This window comes from Bos grunniens, chromosome 1 (assembly GCF_055505025.1).
Source record: "Bos grunniens cultivar Pamir isolate PY7600 chromosome 1, Bosgru_T2T1.0, whole genome shotgun sequence".
NCBI classification, from domain to species: domain Eukaryota; kingdom Metazoa; phylum Chordata; class Mammalia; order Artiodactyla; family Bovidae; genus Bos; species Bos grunniens.
Window position 1 is genome coordinate 134,275,548 of NC_141165.1, and position 22,869 is coordinate 134,298,416.

General features: G+C 35.2%; 1 long non-coding RNA gene across 12 annotated transcripts in view; it reads right to left on the reverse strand.

Moving 5' to 3' along the window:
• Window positions 1-22,869, reverse strand: part of LOC147380220 (uncharacterized) — a 325,705-nt gene that overhangs the window by 201,162 nt on the left and 101,674 nt on the right. For 4 of the 12 annotated variants that reach the window (XR_015167419.1, XR_015167426.1, XR_015167413.1 and 1 more), the window contains 3 exons: window positions 22,004-22,125; window positions 4,205-4,356; window positions 1,677-2,794 (listed from right to left, as the gene is read on the reverse strand). This is a non-coding gene — a long non-coding RNA (uncharacterized LOC147380220). Of the gene's footprint in view, window positions 1-1,676; window positions 2,795-4,204; window positions 4,357-20,088; window positions 20,469-21,999; window positions 22,126-22,869 lie in introns of those variants that run through there. The other 8 variants (XR_015167415.1, XR_015167424.1, XR_015167421.1 and 5 more) reach the window with 4 other exon arrangements.

A 22,869-nucleotide genomic window follows, 5' to 3' on the forward strand; every position in this document is an offset into this window, starting at 1 on the left:
TTCATGCATTGGAGAAGGAAATGGCAACCCACTCCAGTGTTCTTGCCTGAAGAATCCTAGGGACGGGGGAGCCTGGTGGGCTGCCGTCTATGGGGTCACACAGAGTCGGACACGACTGAAGCGACTTAGCAGCAGCAACATTCAGTGATACTGTGTCACCTTTCCTAGTCTCAGTTGCTCTCTATCAGGATGACATATGCAAGCCATTGATGCAATGATTTTTGTCTTGAACATTACATGTAAAGTAAAATTCTTACATTTCTAATAAGAAATTCTCTCTTAAATGATTATAAATTTGAAGGTGAACTAATCTTTTATGTAAGTAAGAGATTAACAAGCAGGGATTTTCTTTGAGCAGCATATAAATTTAACAAAGTTGTAACTAGCAGTTTGGTAAGAAACATAAAATACAGTATTAAGTCCAGTGCAAATTTAGCTTTAGAGATGAAATATGGGAAGTTAAAGGCAGGGAGGAAGGCAAAGATCAAATGCAATCATTTATCTCAAATTAATCTTCAAGGATGAAATAAAAATCCCTTTTACCAGTGTTTTTCCAAATTGACTCTACTTTCAGGAACACATCAATAAAATAACCAGAATCATCACACTGCACTAATTTATGCACACAGTCTGATGATGGTTTTGTTTTGCATATGAGGCTGCATAACCTTCCTCAGATGCTATTTTAAAAAGTGAGAAATTTCATATAACTTATAAGAGTGGATATCCCATGTCCTGACAAACCCTATTTTTAAGTGTCAACAGAAATACTGACTGAAATAACAATTCTATTGGGAAAGACTTTAATTAGATTATAGACAGGAATCAAAGAGATACTGCTTTAGAAGTCAGAAGGTTGTCTTTCTGCACATTAAGCAGCTTGACTTTGCAAAATAAACACCATTCAATGGCATTGATTTTAACATGGACACTAATGTAAAAAAAAAAAAAAACAAACTTTCTACTTAAGAGTTTATGCAGGAAATTATGTGGGTAGTTCCAACAGACATTCCTACAAAATGGCCTGTGCATATTTTATTAAATTACTTAATTATAAATCAAGGAAAATAATCACCAAAACAAACTAATTATGTTTTAGGCTTTGTTTTCCTTCTTAAAATGAATATTATAAACTGATTGGGTTATTAGAGCAGGAATTTCAATAACAGGAACAAAGAAGTTAAATAAAAACTTTAAAACTATAATTAACTGTAATTTTACTTAAATATGTACCATTTAAAAATATTCTGGTAGAAGTATAACTTCTCTTTCAAATTAGGTTATGACATAATTCATATATTTATATGTAGATATTAGTATCAGTTAAGATAATCAACTCCATCATAAATTCTTTACAGTAAATGAAAAATAAATTTCATAGTATTATTAAGGTGTAACCTGCATAATATCCTCCATTATGGCCTAAGATAACATTAAGGCCATAATAGCAACTAGAGTTATAACTGTAAAGAAAAAAAACCCTATTTTCTCAGAAAGAATCAATATGTATTGTCTAGTGTGTTTTTTCCTTACTTCTGGGCCAATGCTAGTGTGAGTCACTGGTGATAAATAATAGACGTGTCATTCAATATGAATTCAAACAATGAATATTAATTGAGTGACTGTTATGTGCAGTCATTGTTCATTAAGCAAATAAATCAAGAATACTTGCCCACTTGAATCTTATATTTTTGTTTTATATTCAAGTTAAGTGAAATATAAACTTATACTCACTTAAGTTTATATAAGTGAATAAACTTACATAAGTTGTGCCTGTCTGTTTGCGACCCCATTGACTGCAGCACATCAGGCTTCCCTGTCCATCACCAACTCCCAGAGCCTGCTCAAACTCATGTCCATGGAATGGGTAATGCCATCCAAACATCTCATCCTCTGTCATCCCCTTCTCCTCCTGCCTTCAATCTTTCCCAGCATCAGGGTCTTTTCCAATGAGTTAGTTCTTCGCATCAGTGGCCAAAGTATTGGAACTTCAACATCAGTCCTTCCAATGAATATTCAGGACTGATTTCCTTTAGGACTGGTTTGATCTCCTTGCAGTCCAGGGGACTCTCAACAGTCTTCTCCAACACCACAGTTCAAAAGCATCAATTCTTCGGCACTCAGCTTTCTTTATGGTCCAACTCTCACATCCATACATGACTACTGGAAAAACCATAGCTTTGACTAGACAGATCTTTGTTGGCAAAGTAATGTCTCTGCTTTTTAACATGCTGTCTAGGTTGGTCACAGTTTTTCTTCCAAGAAGCAAGCATCTTTTAATTCCATGGCTTCCGTCACCATCTGCAGTGCTTTTGGATCCCAAGAAAAAAAGTCTGTCACTGTTTCCATTGTTTCCCCACCTATTTGCCATGAAGTGATGGGGCCAAATGGAGAACAAATAAAGAACAGAATTCCATCAGCAGTCCATGGGGTCGCAGAGTCAGACACAATTTAGCAACTGAACAACAACAAAAATATTAACTGTATAGTCTACTAAGATGATTTCTAATGATAGATATTTTTACATTCATTTCAGTGATCTAATATCTTTATGATATTTCAAAGAAAATGCTAATGGATTTGCACATCCCCAGATTAAAATGTTAAGTGCAAAGTAATTATGGTTGACATAAAAATTACTCACAGGAAACTAAAATGAGTCATTTTAAATGGCTTTCCAGTGCCATTAGGGCAGTCTATTTCCAAACGCACACAAAAAGCCTAACAATACAGGCAGCAGATCTCATGAGCTTTTGCTCCAGCTAAATAAGGTGTCTTGGGATAATGCTGTCACCTGAAGGAAGGTAAACACAACATAGTTAACTCCTGAGTAGTCAAAACACTAACACTGATTGAGTTCATATACTGCATAGTAGGCACCTTATTAAGCATGGGTATATAGGCTACAGCGTGAAGTATTCTAGTTTAGCAACACTCAGCCATCGCTATAGTCCTTGATTTAGACAAACCACTGTGGAAAGCTCTTCTTACAGACTAATCTTTCCTAAGACAGTCATTTGAGGTCATGGCCTAACTTATAGATAATAAAAAGCTGTTTTTAACAGTTACAAAAGGTCACAGTGAGGGCGTGTGGCAAGGGTAGGCGACTAAGATTGTCGAGGTGACATTCTGTGCTCTAAACTTTAATTATTGCTTCCCACACAGAGAACCTACTCTGAGTCAGATTTGGATTGCCAGCAAACAGTGGTCTCATAAACCCAAAATGTTAACAATAAAGAAGTTTACAGAGCACACTTTGAGTGAAAACAGCATATTTATAAGCATTATCTTTTATGACCTATACAACCACACTATAAGATCATTCCTTTTCTGAAAAAGTAGGAAATGGAAGTCTGGAATGCAGTTACAGCTACTTTAAATTGCTCTCAGACCCATGCATACAAAATGGTTTTCTTGTAAAGATATTTATATTATACTCAGAATCTTATTGTAAAACGAATTCTGTAATTCAATTAAATAGTCATCTTAAAAACAGGAACATAAGTGGAAATTCCTCACTGGCACTCATGCAAATCAACAAAATAACAATGTTAAAGCTACATCTAATCTCTTGCTGTATACACAGCATGTTGGCTACAGCCACTGCTAAGTTATACATTTACAATGAGAAAACCATGAAATTGATTTGTTTCCATTTGTACCAGCAAAAAACTAAATAGGGAGAGTGCAAAAGGGTGAATTTATTTTATTTCCATAGTACGTCCTTCTGCTGCCATCATGCAGTAGCATTCCTTTCTCTAATTTGGAGTGTTCCATGATCTTAATTTTCTAACTTCTAATCACCTTCCTTGAAGAACAACAAAATAAAATGGATCACATATACTTAAAACAAATTCATTTATATCATGATTAAATTTTGTTTTTATGTATACTACCACCCAGAACACCTGGTTTTCTGCTCAGCTTTCTCATAGAACATTAGCTCTGCATTATTCTTCATAATGTTTGCAAAATACTAGGCAAAAAACATCAAATATGGTCCTTTTATAGTTTTTCTCAGAGCTTTACTATCCACAGCAAATGAGGAAATTCAAAGCAAACTTAAAGTGCACAATTTCCCCTAAATTTATATAGTTTGCTTAGAAAACTGTGCTTGGGCTGAGGAGAGAGGACATACATTAGCTTCAGTTTGGGAACTTTTCTGCTAAGGCAAGTTTGAGGAGAAAGTGGTGGAGAAGCATACCATGAAGCGTGTCCCTTGGCCTTAGTATCTCAAATGAGGGTAAATCATGAATCCAGTTTAGTCCTCTAAGTGGCAGGAATTGAAAGGATGGGTGATTTATGATTAAAGAAGAGACACGCTGCCTGCTCAGTCTTATGTCTCTGCTCTGTATCCTAGAAAATGAAGATACAAGCACTGTCTTATCCATATCAGGGATACAGTACAGATCTAGCTTCAAGACTGTACCAAGCAGTGTTGCCAAAATCTTGGCTCCCTGTCTAATAATGACAAAAATATTGGAGACAGAGTTTGGAGGAAATAGAAAAAGAGTAGCTTTATTATTTTTGCCAGGCAAAAAGGAAACACAGCAGGCTAGTTTCTCAAGAACTGTGATTCCCTTTCTAGGGAATAGGGAGAGCTTTTATATACTCTTGAAGGTCTTGCATTTTTTTTCTCTTGCAAAGTTTCAAAACGGCCACAGCTGGCATCAGACAACTTCTCTATGTCTTGTGCCTCTGAAGTTGTCAGCCCATGACCTTCTTTCTGAAATGTAGAATGTTACAAGAGAGTGTAGGGAGAGAAGTATGCCAGGTGTAGAGTATAATCTACATGGAATCAGAGAGTAATTAGCTTTGTGAAGGACAACCCAAATACAAATGTTTGTTAGTAGTAACAACTAGAGAATAACCAAGATAATTTGACTCTTGTAGGCCTGTTTGGATGGTATGTGCCAAAGGCTGTTCACTCATTTCTGTTTTTGCTGCAACAAAACAGCTGAGAGTGGCAGGACAGGGAGGCCTGAGCAGCAGAAAACTTATATGCCTCAAATGGAAAGGCTGCAGAAGGAAGTTCAGACATGGGAGATCCACTTATCACCTTTCCCCTCTACCTAGAAGGTACATGGCACATGCTTTCCTCTTGACATGCTTCCTTTATGCTGACTATATGGACAGAAAGGGTGTGAAGTACGTGGGGGAGACAAGTGTATCACAAATTACTTGAGATTAACAAGTCCATGTCAGCAATACAGAAACCATACTAGAGAAACAGCAAAGGAGAAACAAAAATAATAAAAGATACACTTTGCTGAACAAAATATACTACAAAAAAGATTTCTCATCTTTGGTTAATTACACTTTCGTTTAATGACAGTAATGTAAATCAGACTCGAGGTGATTTGCTAACTTTTACAAGGCATTTCATTGCAAAAATAATGACTACATGCCTTGCTTATACTTTTCAGTAATCTGTTCTTGAACTGAAAATAAAAAACAAATAGAATCATAATCTGAGTCATATTTGTTTCTTTTTTTTCATTTTTTAATCTTGTTTGGATGTGAGAGCTTTTAGACTCTATGACTGTTTCAAGGACTCCTGTGTAGTGTTTGCATATTAAGTTACCTGAAATGGTAGAAAGCTTTCTACATTTCTGGGCTTAGAATCTTTCAAAGAAGTAATTGACGTTACACTGAGAGTAAAAAAAAAAAGAAGTTCTGCAGAAGAATGATGGAGCACAGGATTTTTAGGGCAGTGAAACAATTACTCGGTACGAAACGATAATGGTGAGTTCATTTGCATACATTTCTCAAATCTATAGAAAGTAAAACACAAACGGTGATCCCTAATGTAAACTATGGACTGTGGTTACTAATAGTGTATCAATATGGGTCACTTGCAATAAAAATCTCACACCAATGCAACAACAACACAGTAAAAATAGGAGAAACTGGGCTGGGAGTACAGGGGAAATGGGAACTCTATACTTTTCATTCAGTGCTTTTCTGTCAACCTGAAACTGCTTAAGAAATAGTCTATGAAACAAGTAGAGCAGATTTTTCCACCTAGTCATACAAAATCTGACACAAGTTTGGAAAGTGCCTGACAAGTGTACTTACACTGCTTTTCTAGATTCTTTTTCTTTCAACAATATAATTCATTCTTTATGTTGCAAAAGCATATCTCCAGAGAAATTTATTTCAATAATCATAGTAAAAACATTTTCACCTCCAGCGTCAGAATTTGCTCTTGAGACCCAAATAGCTCATTGTATAGTTGACTTAAATACTGTTTGATACAAAGAGAGACACACTAGGGGCACATTAACTTCACTTTCTCCACAAAACCCCATGTTATGATAGTCTCGTGAGGCACTGCAATTTTGGTTTAAGACCTATTTCTGGGACATGATGGACTTAATGAATCAGATCTTTAAGTATAAGATATTAAAGTCTACCCTTTAATATGCTGTCCTCTGCATATTATTTATCAAAAGATAAATATTTATCTTTTATCATTTATCAAAAGATCGGTTTTTTTCTTTTTTTTTATTTAAAATTTTATTTTATGTTTAAACTTTACAAAATTGTATTAGTTTTGCCAAATATCAAGATGAATCCGCCACAGGTATACATGTGTTCCCCATTCTGAACCCTCCTCCCTCCTCCCTCCCCATACCATCCCTCTAATAATACCTTGCACTTCAACTTAATATGAATATTATCTAACGTTCTTATTTCACTTTGCTTGAAAAAACACAATGCTGAGATTGTACCATTATATTTACTTAAAAAAGTAGCAGCAAAATGTACATAAGGCATGGTAGATATAAAATTGTTTAGGAAAAAAGATTTGGAACTTCTCATTGCATGAAGGTTCAAATTGAAAAGGCCATTGGTGCACCATACATGAGTAGATGCACTAAAAACATAAGAAAAGTCCTTTAAAGAAGTAGCTTTCAGTAAACAAATGGGACCTAATTAACCGTAAAAGCTTCTGCACATCAAAGGAAACTATGAGCAAGGTGAAAAGACAGCCTTCAGAATGGGAGAAAATAATAGCAAATGAAGCAACTGACAAACAACTAATCTCAAAAATATACAAGCAACTCCTACAGCTCAACTCCAGAAAAATAAATGACCCAATCAAAAAATGGGCCAAAGAACTAAATAGACATTTCTCCAAAGAAGACATACAGATGGCTAACAAACACATGAAAAGATGCTCAACATCACTCATTATCAGAGAAATGCAAATCAAAACCACTATGAGGTACCATTTCACACCAGTCAGAATGGCTGCGATCCAAAAGTCTACAAATAATAAATGCTGGAGAGGGTGTGGAGAAAAGGGAACCCTCTTACACTGTTGGTGGGAATGCAAACTAGTACAGCCACTATGGAGAACAGTGTGGAGATTCCTTAAAAAACTGGAAATAGAACTGCCTTATGATCCAGCAATCCCACTGCTGGGCATACACACTGAGGAAACCAGAAGGGAAAGAGACACGTGTACCCCAATGTTCATCGCAGCACTGTTTATAATAGCCAGGACATGGAAGCAACCTAGATGTCCATCAGCAGATGAATGGATAAGAAAGCTGTGGTACATATACACAATGGAGTATTACTCAGCCATTAAAAAGAATACATTCGAATCAGTTCTAATGAGGTGGATGAAACTGGAGCCTATTATACAGAGTGAAGTAAGCCAGAAGGAAAAACATCAATACAGTATACTAACGCATATATATGGAATTTAGAAAGATGGTAACAATAACCCGGTGTACGAGACAGCAAAAGAGACACTGATGTATAGAACAGTCTTATGGACTCTGTGGGAGAGGGAGAGGGTGGGAAGATTTGGGAGAATGACATTGAAACATGTAAAATATCATGCAAGAAACGAGTTGCCAGTCCAGGTTCGATGCACGATACTGGATGCTTGGGGCTAGTGCACTGGGATGACCCAGAGGGATGGTATGGGGAGGGAGGAGGGAGGAGGGTTCAGGATGGGGAACACATGTATACCTGTGGTGGATTCATTTTGATATTTGGCAAAACTAATACAATTATGTAAAGTTTAAAAATAAAATAAAATTGAAAAAAAAAAAGAAGTAGCTTTCATGTATTTCTAGTCTAAGAATGAATGCATAGTGTGTAACTTTTTTCAAAGCAGAGATTTGCTGCCATGGCATTTCTACTGCACTGAAGCTCAAAGCTCACCTAGGCTAATTTGTCTCCGCTATAAGCACCGCTGACTGTAAACATACTACATTTAAAAAGAAAACAGCACTCTGAAGATGTAAAGGGATCTACAAACTCTGGGCCCACAGACCACAATAAACAATGGTCCATGCTTTACTTTCTATGCCTGAGAGCTAAGAACGGTTTTCAGTTTTACAAAGTTGTGAGAATGAAGAAGAGGAAGATAAGGAAAGAGAGAAAGACTAAATATGGTCAGAAAGCCTAAAATATTACTAATTGTCTAGTCCTTTACAGAAAGAATGTGCCAATCCTAATGAAAACATGTCTTACCAGAGAAGGACTACTCATTTCCAATCATTTCAAAATTAAAAGACATACGTACATTTTCCTCTATTCTGTATGATGTGTCTCCTAATAAGATTTCCCTGAAATATGTTCTTAGTCTACCCACAAAACACATTGGAATAGAACTATATCATAAATAGAATTTAGTTTACATGTATATCTATCTTTCACATAATTAAGATATAATCTCAAACATGTAATACTACATTTTTTTTTCAGCACAGTGAACATGTTCTCTTATGATACGTGCTCTAAATGTACAAACTATATATTAACATGTGGGTATGTGGGGAGTGTGGAAAGAAAAAGAAAGGGATTGGACAGCCTGCAAGAGAAATCTGACCTCTAATTTTTTTTTTAATGAGTTTACTGTTTTGTTTTTTATTTGGCTTTTCTTTGTACAAAGGTAATTATCAATTTTAGGATGAAAGTTTAAATTTGGGGGACAACTCTGAATTCAGTGCCACTATGATTTAGAGACTGTACATCAATTTTGTCAATTTTTTTGTGATGCAGCTACTGGCACTGAATTCTAGCTGACATTTAATGTAACTTTAGCATTAAAATTCTTTCTCAAGGACAAGCCATTTGTTAATAAATGATTTAGCATACAAAAATGATTCATCATAAGAACTAATGCAGTATGCATAAAGTTCAGATTACAAACAAATTAAAGTTAAACACAACTGTAATTTATAATAAATTCAAATAGCTTTCAGAAGAGTCATCTCTGGAGTATGAACAACAAGAAGAATTTATTTTTTCTCTTGATTTGTCTAGCAATGTTTCCTAGCCCAGTGAATGAGTGTTCATATAATACTCTATGTATTCAACATTGACATACAAAGTTGACTGAGAAACCAGCTTTATTCAGAAAGGGACTATTTTCCAAAACACAAAAATTAAATGTTTCTGAATATTTTTAAGATGATGTAAGGCTAAAGGGGAAAAAAGTACAAACTTTCCACTAGCCCATACTTAATGAATATTTCAAACTATGTCAAAGCAAAGTTAGCAGACATCATGTCCTTGAAGCTTTATATTAGGTGATGTGTTAAAGCAGTATTCTTAAAGAGATCTCTGAGGACTTATGGGTAAAAGGTACTATGGAATGCTTCTGAGATAAATTCTCAAGCACATCAGAAAGAATATCTATTTATTTGCAAGGAAAGTAAAAATTATTAGAAACCAATAGAACTTCCAAAATGGAAGAATCCTCAGAGTTAAAGCATACCAAAGAAAGATATCTAAGAAATGGATGTTGGGGGCGGGGGTGGTGGTGGTGTACAGAGATAGTGAATGGCACATAAACATATTAAGAAATAAAAGGAGAAGGGGACAACAGAGGATGAGATGGCTGGATGGCATCACTGACTCGATGAACGTGAGTTTGAGCGAACTCCGGGAGTTGGTGATGGACAGGGAGGCCTGGCGTGCTGCGATTCATGGGGTCGCAAAGAGTCGGACACGACTGAGCAACTGAACTGAACTGAACTGAAAGCCCTAGGCTGTTCTTGAATAGTAAATCTGGGAGGAACTTGAGCTGGAAGGTGAATAAATCATGTACCCATTATGACCCCCCAAAAAAGAAAGAAAAGCATTCAAATATAGCATATAATTATTTCAACAAAAATAAGTAAATATGCTCAAACTGAAAAATATGATTCGAAACCAGTTCAGTAGTCAAGTAGAAACATAAACAGGTAACACTTGGCTTTTGCTTTTGATAAGTGGTCTTTTAGATACAAAAATATTATCTTTGTATAAGAATTATACATTTATCATTCTAATCGTCATGGTGCATTATTCCAAAATAAACATTAATCACTTTGAAAACAACAATAAAGGCTATAAATACTATATGGAAAGAAATAACTTTATAGATGTTGACTAGACTTTAACCTTTCGAATTCCCAGGTGGTGCTAGGAGTAAAAAATCCAGTTACCAATGCAGGTTCAATCCCTGGGTTAGAAAGATCCCTTGGAGAAGGGCATGGCAACCCACTCCAGTATCCTTGCCTGGAGAGTCCCATGGACAGAGGAACTTGATGGGCTACGGTCCATGAGGTCACAAAGAGTCGGTCATGACTGAAGTGACTTGGCACACAGACATTAATGTTTATTGTAAGGTTTAGATTTGAACGTGTTTGTAGGCTGCTAAAATCTGTTTCCATAACATAATTCACTCATGTGAAATAGTGGTGTCCAACTCAGTCAGTTGCTCAAAGTCATGTCCAACTCTTTGCAACCCATGGACTGTAGTCTGCCAAGCTCCTCTGTCCATGGAATCTTCCAGGCAAAAATACTTCAGTGGGTTGCCATTTCCTCCTCAGAGGATCTTCCCAATCCAGGGATTGAACTTTTATCCCCTGTGTCTCTTGCACTGGAGGTGGATTCTTCACCACTGAGCCATTGGGAAGCCCACATAACTCACTTGCTAAGCAGCATAATGGAAAAAGGGATATTCAAATTAGATGCTATGGTATATTCAAAAGAGAAGAATTTGCTTAATCAGTTGAGTATAAGTAGGATTACATCTCAGAGGAATAGTATGATTTCAGGACTCATGGAGAGGTTATTTTCAAGTGAGGGTAGTATGGACATTACTATACAATGTGATGATTCTGTTATGAGACTAGCACATCATCTTAGCACTACAGGGCAGATTTGAGCAGGGAGAGCTATACTCCATGAGAGGAACCATGGAAACTGCAGATGGAAGGACATATTTGAGCTGCACTAAATTTAAGCATTTGCATGGGGCTACGGCAAAACTTCCTGTATGTGCAAAAATAACGAAGGTGTAAAAAATATAAAGTGTCAGGAAGTATTTCAGTATCAATAGAGCCATGATTGGCAGTCTCTTCACTAAGAGAGTTAAGAAAAAAATTCTGGCCCTGCTATATACTTATTATATCACAATCTCCAGGGGTTAGATTTACAAATCTAAGTTTCAAAAACAACAACAGCAAGCCAAAAGCTCCTTATTTTGACCATATCTGTATCTTAATACAGTGAGAAGACTACAAAATTTCACTAAACATAATAACTAGGCCCTTATCCCATTCACTCATAACTGTGCCGTATGGATTTTGTACCAAACCTCCCCTCGCTGAGGCTACCTGGGGTCTTCACTAATACCAATTGGCAATTTTAATTCCTCATCCATATTGACTTCCTTCCATTCTGGCTTCACATGCCGTCAGAGTGACCATCTCCCATCAGATATGATTAGATTTCCTCCCCTTCAGAGTGGGGAAGGGATCTTTCTCTAAAGATCACTCTAAAAAGCTTGAACTATTTTGTAACCCCCCCCTTCAATCTCCAGCCAGATCTAATGTCATCTTCCTGTGTGCTTTCTTTGTTCAAACCACATTAGCCTTCTCTCTTCTTCAAATGCTCGCTTCCTGCCTAGGCTCCTTGTAAGATAGAAAGAATAGTCTGATGGTGATATCCTTTTACTCCCCAAGTTTCAGTAATCATGTTGATAATTAAAGCATTGTTTTAAAGTTTTAATGTCTATTACTGCTGCTGCTTAGTCGCTTCAGTCGTGTCTGACTCTGTGCGACCCCATAGACGGCAGCCCACCAGGCTCCCCCGTCCCTGGGATTCTCCAGGCAAGAACACTGGAGTGGGTTGCCATTTCCTTCTCCAATGTCTATTACTACTAGGCTTTAATTCTCTACCTTGTACACTACAGTGGACATAATTTTAATTTACACGATTATGCTGCCATCTTCTTTGTCAGAAGAAAGAAGTAAACTATAAACCTCTTATAGTTTCATCTAAACCAAGGGTAAGCAAAATTTTTGGTGAAGAGCCAGACAGTAAATATTGTGAGCTTCATGGCCCAAGGCAAATTTGAGCAATTGTCCCTGTCAAGAGACAGATAAATGCTTTGAACATTTTACATTTTATACTTAAAATGTAAAGAATATACTTCTAGCTCATGGATCACATAAAATCAGGCAGTAGAACATATCTAACCTGATGGGCTATAGCTCACCAATGCCTGACCTAGACACAGTATTTAAATATGATATATAGCCTACGATTTTCAAACCTATACCTCTAGCCAAGTCAGCTTCTTGATGCCTACTTCATATTTCCACTTGAATTCTAACAGGTATCCCAACAGGAAAAAATAAGTTAAATCAACCAACTCAGGTACTTACCTATATCTCTGCCACTTGAGATCTATCCCATGTCATCAAACTTCCCCAATCCAATAAAATATGATAACCCCATGCCCCTAAATCCAAAATGCAATGCTTGATCAATAAATCCTATCAGCTCTACCTTCAAAACAATTTCCAGTCTCAACAAACTTTGTTCAACTTTATTGCTACAATCATAATCCCAACCACAGTCTTTCACCTGGATAGGTATAATCGTAAGCTAAAGGACCCCTCTTCAACCACTGTTTTATCCCTCCCCAATAATACAACCTCCATGTAGATATAAGGAACTGGGCAAGAATAAATCTAACCATATCACATCTATATATTAAACCTTTCAATAGATTTGTTTGGCATCTGAACACTGCCTACAAGATCCTAATTTTTCTGGTCTTTTGTGAGGTCCTATCTTCACATGTCGCCTGTGCCCTTTCTTTATTGCAGCCAAACTAGCCTTCTCAAGAAAATAGCAAGCTAATTTTTATTTCAGAATCTTTTTGTATGTTGTTATTTTTGCTTAGAACACCCTGTATCTTTGAAAGACCTGCCTCGTTCTCTTCATTCCAATCTAAACTGAAACACCATGTCTTCAGAGAGAGAATTTCTTGACCTCTCTATATCTAGCTATAGTGAATGGATATGAAGAGTTTACTACTAGGAAGAAGATTAGGTGTGATAATTTTTTTTTTTCTTCCCTCTCTGTACTTATCTCCTTATCCCTCCTCTGGCTTTCTACTCACTTATAAAATGCATATTATTTCATGTCCTTAGAATTTCTTCTTTCTAAATTGAGAGTTTAATTTCCCCAAAAACCTTTATTTGAGAGGAAAAGAGGCATAAGGTAAGACAAAATAGAGTAAATGTTTGCTTGGTATAAGGAGTCACGTTTATATGGAAGGATAATTCCACCAGGAAACAAACAAAAACACTGCTGGCAATTCTGAGTTCCCAGATTTGAAGCCAGTGAATTTTCCCATGTTCAAGCACCCTTGACCATAGAGATGAAAGGTGTACACTTAGGGCTATTAGCTCATTATGACTGTCTACAACTTAATATGGTGTTGATGGATGTGATAGTAATTCAAAAGAAGTTCTGTCAACATTTCCCAACAGAACAAATGCCTTTTCTAATTAGCAAATTCAATAAAACACCTAAAGCTGATGAAGAATTTGTTATACATTATGTTAAATTTGCACTGGCTTACCATTCTGGAAAGCTGTCAAATTAATTTATAAAGAGATATTCAGTAATAGAAAACAAATCATTTAAAATAAAATTTAACATTACATTGACATACTAGTTTGTAGTTGACTGCAAGAGCAGTAAAAAGATGTCATTGACTCCTAAGTAGTGACCACTGCGTAATTTGAAAACTCTAAGTGAATTACCAAAAGAGATCCCAACGTCCTTTTATAGTTTCCACTTCACTCCAACAAAAGTCAAACTCATTGCCACTGCAAGTAAGACTCTCACTGGTGTCCGTCCCTTCCTCAGATGAGTTCAGTCGCTCAGTCATGTTCAACTCTTGGCAACCCCATGGACTGCAGCACACCAGGCTTCCCTTATGCCATTTATTACCTCTTCTCCTAATTCCTCACCACATGCATTTTGCTCCAGCCACATATTTTTTTTATTGTTGTTGTTCTTACATAACACCAGGCATGACCCTTGTACCCTTGCAAGGAATGTTCTTGCCCCAAATCTGTGTGCTCAGTCTCTCTCTGCCTTGCACTTTCAACTGCTATTTTCTCTGTGAGGTAATTTCTAACTACCCAATAAAAACAGCCTCTCAGAATTATCTGGTCTCCATCACAGCAATATTTTTCACCATCTAACTACCCATACTACTAAGTCACTTCAGTCGTGTCTGACTCGGTGCAACCCCATAGACGGCGGCCCACCAGGCTCCCCCGTCCCTGGGATTCTCCAGGCAAGAACACTGGAGTGGGTTGCCATTTCCTTCTCCAATGCATGACAGTAAAAAGTGAAAGTGAAGTCACCCAGTCATGTCCGACTCCTAGCGACCCCATGGACTGCAGCCTACCAGGCTCCTCCGCCCATGGGATTCTCCAGGCAAGAGTACTGGAGTGTGGTGCCATTGCCTTCTCCCTAACTACCCATACTTCACATATTTACATGGCTCATTGTCTGTCATCTGTCTGTCACATTAGAATTCAAGTTTCATGATTACAGGGCTTTTTGTCAGTTTTCTAAGCTGTTCAAAGTAAATATAAAGCTTTGTTGAGTAGATGAATATGCACTTTGAGATATCAAGGAACTTATACATAAATAAGGAAAGATGCAAATTAACAAGTATAGTGTATATTGAGAAATACTGATCTGCTTGTATATGGGGAGCTTGGTAAATTGCAGGAAGCTATGTCAAAATAATTGAAGAAGGCAATGGCACCCCACTCCAGTACTCTTGCCTGGAGAATCCCAGGGATGGGGGAGCCTGGTGAGCTGCCATTTATGGGGTCGCACAGAGTCGAACACAACTGAAGTGACTTAGCAGCATGTCAAAATAATAATGTAGACTCTGGGAAGAGGCAGAGGAGGTGACATCTGAGTTAAGGGATTTAAGGAAGAAAGACATAAGGAAAAAAGAAAGAAAGAAAGATCTTACAAACGAGCATCAGAAATGACCACAGGAAAAATAAGTAAAAGAAATATCATCATATAGAAAAGTGTAAGATATATTGCATCCCAATTATTATGTTATATACATTTACTATAAAAACTAAACACAGTTTATACTTTGATAAAGCTAAATTGATAAACAGGTCACACTGTGACATGACCAGATATAGATCTGCATTTCTAAATTTTCAGAAAAAGCCTTTTGCCAAGACACATGATGATTTAGGGAGGCAAACTCACTAACGGATGAGGCACATAACCCATAAAATAATACCGAGCTTGTGATCACTGTGTCCAGCCTTCATCATGGAAAGGTGCCAGATTAATTTTAAGTCTCTTGAAATCTAAGTTGGCAACTTTGAAGTTCATGTGTAATTCATGAGTTTTTTAAAGGACACCTCATAAGTGACAGAGAAGTGATTCTCTACACTGAGGTAGGTATGATATTATAGGTTGAAGAGGTAGAAAAAAACAAACAAAAAATTAGAATTAGCAGTATTTTCTGCCAAAGACTGAGATACCCAGTCTCACATACAAGACTATTTTGAATCTCTTGACTTCAATATCTAGGTTCTTTAGTCTGTTTATCCTTAATCAGTACATAAAGAATTTAAGTTGCTTTTAAAGCACAGTCTTAACACTTCATACCACAAGTTGTCTATGAGGATGACTACAAAATAAAGTGGACTAAAGTAAGTGCCTGCTTGGAGAAAGCCACTTTCCTCTGTCTTCTTCCAATTTAATTCCATTTTTTTGTGGCAAAAGTTCTACTTAAAAACTTCATATGCAAATTAGCTTAAGAATTTACATCATATTTTACTATTAATAGCATATGTTAGAATTACATATTTCTAGCTTACATATTTCTCACACCTGCTCCTATCACTTCTCCCTTTTTTCCTGTTTATACCACTTACTTCTACTCCTCTATCTCTTTAGCTATTTATGGTCTCTTTATTCCCAGTCTAAATTCTTTTTTCTCTCCATGGATGTGTCTGGAGAAAGCTAAAGCTAGCATATCACATAGAAGATAATGTCTTGTAAACTTATCTATTCTTCAAGTCAAATTCCATAACAAATTTCAAATGCAACAAAAAGTCAAATGAAATTTAAATTCTAAACCAGGTGCCCACTGTCTTTAAATGTGCAAAAATAAAACATTAAAGTTCCCCTATAAAAAATGCTAAAGGCTCATGGAAAAAATGTTTAAAATAATTTCTCCCTAAATAAATTTATTGTTTTAGAGTTGAAGGGAACCATCATAAAATGAGATTTACCTTGAATAATAAAATAATTAATGAGAATTAAAATATACTTTATTATGTTACACTGTAAAATACTTTTAAAATACTGGGAACAAATGCCATCTGAATGTTGGGTAATGTTTTATAATTTCAGTAAATAGAAGGGCATCAATTAGCATGTTCTTCCCCCATAAAAATGGAATATTTTGCAGCTAGCCTTTTTTGCCCACATGGCAATGACATTTATGATCAAAAGAAGGTAAGAACACTAAAAAAAAATGTACTGGTAAGATTATTCGTAGGATTTTAAATGTTGTTGAGGTGGGCATTTACAGGTTTTTTAATATTTGGATATACGCATTTATATTTTAAGTTTAAAACAAAACTAAAGTGGATATACGTAAGTCTGCATTCATTCATTCATTAGGAGTCACTCAGTCATGTCTGACTCTTTGCAACCCCATGGACTATATAGTCCAGGCAAGAATACTGAAGTGGGTAGCCTTTCCCTTCTTCAGGGGATCTTCCCAACCCAGGGACTGAACCCAGGTCTCCTGCATTACAGGAGGATTCTTTACCAGTTGAGCCAGAAGGGAAGCCCTAAGTCTGCATTGGACTAAATTAAATTCTGACATATGTATTTTTGTATGTATATACACATACACACACCTTAACTAGAACAATGGGAAATTCTTTACATTTGATAAAATAAGACTTCAATTCCATCACTACTTAGCTTAAACTAACTGTGGTGCTGGAAAAGACTCTTGAGAGTCCCTTGGACAGCAAGGAGATCAAACCAGTCAATTAAAAAGGAAATCAACCCTGAATATTCATTGGAAGGACAGATGCTAAAGCTCCAAAACTTTGGCCACATGAAGCTAAGAGCTGAATCATTGGAAAAGATTCTGATGGTGTAAAGACTGAGGGCAGGAGACTAGGGTGAAAGAGGATGAGGTGGTTGGATGGCATCATTGACTCTGTGGCCATGAGTTTAACAAGTTCTGGGAGATAGTGAAGGACAGGGAAACCTGGAGTACCGAAGTCCATCAGGTCACAAAAAGTAGAACACAACTGAGCGACTGAATAACAAATTAAGGTCAGATTTCCTGAGATACACAAATAAACATCTTGCAATGTTCACTGCCAAATGTCTGAGCTTACCTCTCTTAAACAACATCCAATTATAAGATGTAAATATTTTACCCACATAACCCTGAGGAACATAAACCTCAGTGGCATTAAGCTCCTTCAAGGTAATTATTCATCACCAGTAGAGACTCTAAGATGTTATTAAAACTCATGGATCACATCTCTGAGATATTCTAATTAAAAGCTATACTTATAAACCTCAACTCAAAGTTGAATATTACCCTCATTTACTGATAAAATTACATAATCATTGAAATTTATTGAATGAAAGAGAAAATGAGAGAAACAAAATAAACTTTGCACACACTGGGAAAAGATTTCAAGGGAAAAAGAGAAAGATACAAATATAGAGAGACTCTCTAGCTCTCTGTCCATCCATCCTCACAAAGTTTACTCTGATCATTCTAGAGAAAAATATGAACGTGTGATGAATGCAAAACACAAGTGATTAGCTTTGTATAAATATGATGATTCAAAAATAATATACTTTAACAACTTGTAAAATAGGACAGCCAAATAATTTTTTCAAAATAGTGCCTCTTAACTAAAATATTTCATGATGAAGATCATAAAACTAAAGATTATAAATGTTAAATATTTTCAGGTTTTATTTTTCAAGTGCTCAGTATATAACACAAAATCTGGTCATGAAAATGGAAGATAAAATAAATTGATTTGTCTTCAAAAGTAATATTGTTATATGAATGATCTCCACTTACCTCCTCAAAATTTCAAACTCTCTTGTATCTAGCTTTAGGGTGACTACTCGGAATTTTAACATGTATATTTTCATGGAAATCAAACTGATTAAAATTCTAGGTGTACTCAGGATCATATATTAAAAGTTATTACTGTATTTAAACCCTATTTTAGCTACAAAAATAAGAAAAGTAGTGCTAAATCTAAAACTCTTACAAATTTGTTTTTAGAGACAGACTATTTATTCTTCTTTCTATCATTCTTAAGATGTACCAGAAAAATAGCATGCCTTTATTATGTACCTGAATAAACAGAACTCCTTTACTGAAGCCATTAAAAGAGAAATACATTTTTATTATTTACCTAGCAATATTTTGAATGGCTTATTTGTTAAAAGTCAAATAATTTTTTTTTTAATTTTTAACAAGCATTCATATTGCCAAACTGCCTCACATTGCCTTTAAGCTCACTGGCATCTCAGTGACTATTTAAATAAATTACGTATAAGTTACACTTTTACCTTTATACACACCTCATTATTATTTGAGCATATTTTTGGGGAAAGAAAGAAAATGTGCTTTTGAGTTTGGAAAAAATGTCTCAGTTCTGATTATAATAACTGTTGCCTACACTTCTTAAAATTCTCTTCCCAGTCAAAATTCCCACAAAATTCCCACCTGTTGAGTTTTGAAAGTACACCATTACATATCAGGTATTATTTAGTTTTATTTTGATTATCCTCAAAGTCAATGTGTAATTTAGTGTTTGGAAATATATATGTATACAAAAATCTTACAATAGTTCCTTTAAAGCCAAAAAATCTGAATGTTTATGTTACTTGCTTTTATTTGCATAGCAGACATATTTTCTTTAAAAATGATGTATATTCTACCTTAACTTAAGGATTGACTTAATTCTCACTTTTTATGCAGCCTGTAATGTGCTATCGCTTAAGCAGCATAGAAATGGGTAGAGTTTAAGTCCAAGAGTGTCAGTCTAAGGATCAGCAAATGTCATGGAAAGATGTCAATTGGATGCTTTTCTTGATAGATTAAAAAAAACTGACCAGGGACACCCACCTGATTCTCACCCACTCTCTCCATTCTCTTCTCCTTATTTGACCTTGATGCCCTGAAGGGGATCATTAGCCAACATTCTTATTTAGAATTCAGAATGCATTTTCTATAACATTCATTGTAAGTGGTGGTTGCATACAGTTGAATTAATATTATGATGTTTCATATACATTCTAGAGTAAGTGGATTTTTGTCTTCTGTCCTCAAACTTAATTACCATTCCTAAAGTGTTTTTTGGGGAAAGAATATCCAGGTTTTCCAATGACTTACAAATGATTAGAATAAAATCTACTAATAAATATGGAGCACTTGTATAAAAAATACAATTTAGCTTGCTTATTATCCCTAAGAAATTTAAATTTACATGAAAATAACTGTATTAATTTTACATGCACATTTGTTACAAAAAATCATACTTCATTGACACTTAACCCAAATTCCAGACTTTGGAGGTCCCAATAATTAAAGTTTAAGAGTGAGCTATAAACGTAACACAGAAGAAATTTTACTACAGATTTTTAATGTATTATTTTCGTATCAATAGTGAAGTACTGAGATTTCTATTTAAAAAGATAGCCAGATTAAAGTTTCAGTTTTAAAATTTTTATTTCAGAATCCTGCATATTTATATGTCCCAAAGTGAAAAAGAAAGTAATATTTGATGAGGCTTACTGATCTAAAGGGTAATATGCTGCTTGGGTTGTACTTCAAATTAAAATTTGCTTATCATGCTTGAGAAATCTGCTTCATTCATTCAAGCCACTGTAAAGGAAGCAAAATTCCCTTAACCATAATATTAAAGCATTCCATTATGCTTTCTATTAAGTTGCTTTGTTCTTTGAATCCTTGCTTATTTTGATTTATACTTTTAAAAGAAATTAAATTACTTACTTGCATTAACCATTAAGCTTCAATATAGCTGAGCATGGTATTGATTTGGGTGCATGGTTTTTACAAATGATGGTCACTATCAAAGGAAAGAATATCCAGGCAATCCATATTGAAGAAAGAATAAAAGAGTTTCAATAAATAAGAGAGATGATACGTATTATTTCTCAAATATTTGAAATATCCGATAAGCTATTAACCAGTGAGGATAAGCCATAATCCCTGGAAATAATGGCCACAGAAAGGTTTTGGCAATCTCTTGTAATACTGAATGCACTGTTGGATCACCACTGCAGAGAGACAGTTGTCCTGCTACATTTTAGTGATCCGACACATTGCCAGAGAAATAAACAACTCTCTTAGCCAACAGAAATGCTGCCTACAGATTCTTGTTTTAGACCTTTGATAAAAAAAAAAAAAAAAAGTGTGTTAAGTATGATTTTCTTACACTATTTTTATCAAAAAAGAAAAGCAAAAATGAGAATGTAATTAGATGCTAATATAAACACTTAATGACATAAAAGAAAAAACAAAGTCTATTTCACTATTAAAATTTATATATACCAAATTGTATATAAGACACAAACTTTTTTATTTTTGAAAAACATCTTCCTATTTTATTTCAAAAATTAATGAAATTATATATTATAAGAAAACAATGCTATTTTTGAACAATCTTTTCAGAAGAGTTAATACTCTTACTTGAATATGCACAATATGTTATGGATATTTTGGAAACCACAGGACTAACAGAGGTCAACACCACTATGAACCACTATAAATTTTCAGTTTTATCTAGAGCAACACCCTCATGCATTTCCTGCTCACACATTTCAAGGCTTAACAAATGCAGAAGAAATGACAAAATGGAATCTCCTCCAAGACAAAACAAAATTCATAGGGGTCACTTCTTTTATCATACAAAAAATTCAATTGCTATGTGTATCTGAGTAGGCAACACATCTCCAAAAATAACGCCTATCACAAAACACATTTCATAGACACCAGCTTTGGCATAAACCACTCCATGGAACTATTCATAAAACTGGTATATTAAAAAACCATATTACAAAGTCTATGGTGTTTTTCAACTCTGCAAAGGATATGTTAGGACACAACAGACCTGAAGCTCCTCTCTACCATTAACCTCTTCCATATACACTTGGCAAGGCAATGAGGAATGCCAAATTTTCTACTTAATTTCTGAATAACATTATTCCCTTTAAAGACTAGATTCTTGAAATTTTAAACAATTAAAACATAAAAGTCACTCAAGGAAAGAAATCCAAAAGCTTCACTTCAAAAATATAATACCTTTAACTAATAGATTCTTGTGGAGTCACATAAACACGCACAAATATAGCTATATATATATATATAGCATCTATTGTAACACAGCCGGTCTTGAAGCAATGACTTCAAATTTGATAACACCAGCTTACACCAAATTCTAGTTCAATTTAACTGTTTTCAGAACCATTACAGACCACTTTGACAAAAAAAAATTGGGGACAGATTACAAGAAGTCACTTAAAACATCAACCCAAGGTCCATGTAATCTCAATGTGAAACTCACATCCAGTGCTCAGAATATGAAAACATGCTCGCACCTACCTTGGCCTTGTCCATTCCCCTGCTGACTCCAAAAGATCACAGTCATTATCAGCAGTCCTGGAGTCCATGTCCACATTCTTCTAGTAACACTTCCCTGTCTTCTGGCCATTGCATTTTAAATTCTGCATATTGAGAGGCATGGGTAATTAAAAGTATAATAAATTACAGCCTTAGAGAAATGTATTATCATTCTCATTCCATATCTAATATTCACTGTGCATTTACAAATCATCCTGCTTACAAGGAGATAATTTGAAAATCATGCTTCTATTTTGTGTTCTCACTATAATGATTAATATGAAAGTTCATTCATCTTGAACCTCATATTCTCAACACTCACTTGAAAATTTTTCACTATCAGTTTGCAAAACAGGCCATTAAACCTATGAATGCTTAAAAAGGACTTCCAAAATAACTACTTGAGTACAGTCAAGCAAAAAATTATACTTGGACACTATTTATAAGTAGTTATTTAAGTAAATTGATGCATTATAACACTGTACCAGTTCTATGAACATATACAAATATGACTTTTCAATGCATTTATGTAAACATTGCATATATCATTTCTCTGAAGTTCAGAGTAAAATGATACTCTAGTTAGTCATCAACTTTAATGGCATAAAGAGATTCATCATGTACATAAAACTAATACTGCATGCTTAAAATTGAGAGTAAAATTAATTGTGGAAACCACAAAACATTTTCAATTCCAGTTCCGGATATACATACACATATACATATATATATATATATATACACATATACATATGATGATAAAACACACTGGAGTGTTCATTTTGACACTGTTTTTAGTACTAAAAATGCTTAAATACTCAAAGGGATATTATATGTTCATATAGCTG